At 26.0% G+C, this 2,482-nt stretch overlaps 1 pseudogene; it reads right to left on the bottom strand.

Moving 5' to 3' along the window:
- Positions 1 to 357: 357 nt before the first annotated feature.
- Positions 358 to 1,564, bottom strand: LOC118757313 (annotated as a pseudogene).
- Between the last annotated feature and the right edge of the window lie 918 nt (positions 1,565 to 2,482).

Below are 2,482 nucleotides of genomic sequence, written 5' to 3'. Positions count from 1 at the left end.
GCCAAAAAGAGGCTTATCACTGTTAATGATAGAATTGAGATTTATACTCCAATTAAGGAAGTATGATGTTCAAGAAAAAGCTGCTAACTTTTATCTTTTAATGGTTAAATTCCATTTATACTTCTGTTTATATAGTTTAATAAAAACATTACATTTTCATTGTAAAATTAAAATATTCTTTTTTATAAATTACAAATATTAATTCACTACATTCAAGAATTATTCAATTACCCTAACATCTTCAATGTTATGCTCTAAATTTAAGCTACTTGAATAAAATAATAAAAAAAATCTAAATAAAAAAGTAATTCATAAAACAAATAATAGCAAATAAATTTTTAAATTGTTATTATGAAAAAAAAAATTTCAATTTTAAAATTTAATTAATCTATTATATAAATTTTGACCACCTAAAAATTCTGACCAACCCTGATCAAATGACTTATAAACTAATCCCCCTAAATTTAATGGAAAATTAATAATTCCATAAGTACAAATGTAAGGCATAAATCATATGGAACCAAAAAAAATAACTAACTAAATAATTATTAAATGATTTATTTAAATGAAATAAAGAAACATGAGAAATTAAATAACCCATTAATCCTCCAATAATACAAACAAATAAAGTTAATAATTTTATATATATAGGTAAACAAATTATATAGGGAGAAATTAATCATCTAAGAATTCTCCCCCCAATAATTCTTATAATTAATAAACCTCTTATTCCACGAAGTATAATTCAACCCTCATCTCTTAATATATTCAAAGAACCACAGTTTAATTCTCCCGTTATTGAATAATAAATCAATCGAAAAGAATAACAAACTGTTAATCCAGTAGAAAAAATATATAAAAAGAAAGAAAAAAAATTAATATAACTTAATAAAACAATTTCTAAAATTATATCCTTAGAATAAAATCCAGCTAAAAAAGGCATTCCACATAGAGCTAAATTAGCAACATTAAAACAAGAAGTACTTAAAGGTATATAAACCCCTAATCCCCCTATTAAACGAATATCTTGTGAATTTTGTATATTATGAATAATAGCTCCCGCACATATAAATAATAATGCCTTAAATAATGCATGGGTTAAAAGATGAAAAAAAGCCAATTTATAAAATCCCATTGATAAAATTCTTATTATTAATCCTAACTGACTTAATGTAGAAAGAGCAATAATTTTTTTTAAATCAAATTCAAAATTAGCCCCTAATCCAGCCATAAATATTGTTAATCCAGATAATAATAAGAATAATTGACCTAAAAAAGAATTATTTAATAAAATATTAAAACGAATTAATAAATAAACACCAGCAGTTACAAGAGTTGAAGAATGAACTAAAGCAGAAACAGGAGTTGGAGCAGCTATAGCAGCTGGTAATCAAGAAGAAAAAGGAATTTGAGCTCTCTTTGTTATAGCAGCTAATACCATTAATCCCCCAATTACCTCTATTTCAATTCTATTTTTCATTGATTCTAAATAAAAAATATAATTTCAACTTCCATAATTTAATATTCAAGCAATTGCAAGTAAAAAAGCAACATCACCGATACGATTAGATAGGGCGGTTAATATCCCAGCATTATAACATTTAACATTTTGAAAATAAATAACTAAACAATAAGAAATTAACCCTAACCCATCTCAACCTAATAAAATTCTAATTATATTTGGTCTAATAATTAATAACATTATAGATAATACAAATATAAGAACTAATATAATAAAACGATTTATATTAATATCACCACTTATATATTCTTTTCTATAATAAATTACTAAAGAAGCAATTAATAAAACAAAAGATATAAATAATAAACTTATTCAATCAAATAAAATAGTTATTACAATTCTAGAAGCATTTAATGAAATAACTTCTCATTCCAAAAAAATACAATAATCTCTTAATAAAAATTTCAAACTAAAAACAAGTAAGAAAGTCTAAGTTCGGGCGGAGCCGAACATTAAATACCCGGCGCAAGTATTAAATATATGTTTTCCACCTTTCCGAAAGCTACCGCTACATGATAAGCCGGGGTGTATACATTTTAAGTAAATTAGCGTCCTTAAATTTCGAAATATTGCAGTTTCAAGCATATCTGAAATTTACCGTTATATGAAAAGCGGCCTCAATTTTAGTCCGATTTCAACAATTTTCAACGGTTTGCTTTTATGTGGCAAGCACAATAACCATACCGAGCTTGGTACAAATTGCTAGAACGGTTAGCGAGATACATATATGTGATCACAAGTGGGCGGTGCTACGCCCATTTTCCAAAATTTTGTCATAAACGTATTTCTTGGTAAAGAATTGTTGCAATCATCAATTTTGAATAAATTAGCTTCAATATTTACTGATTTATCGAAGATTTTGTATTTCTCGAAATTACCGTTATATGGGATGTGGGCGTGGTTATTGTCCGATTTTAGAAATTTTCGGCCAGTTGGTATGCTGTACCAGGACCAACAACT

This window comes from Rhagoletis pomonella, unplaced genomic scaffold (genome assembly GCF_013731165.1).
Source record: "Rhagoletis pomonella isolate Grant_MI unplaced genomic scaffold, Rhpom_1.0 Rhpom_scaffold_16516, whole genome shotgun sequence".
In the NCBI taxonomy this organism is placed as follows: Eukaryota; Metazoa; Arthropoda; class Insecta; order Diptera; family Tephritidae; genus Rhagoletis; species Rhagoletis pomonella.
The sequence above is the reverse complement of the archived record's forward strand: the minus strand, read 5'-3'. Positions and strand labels throughout refer to the sequence as shown.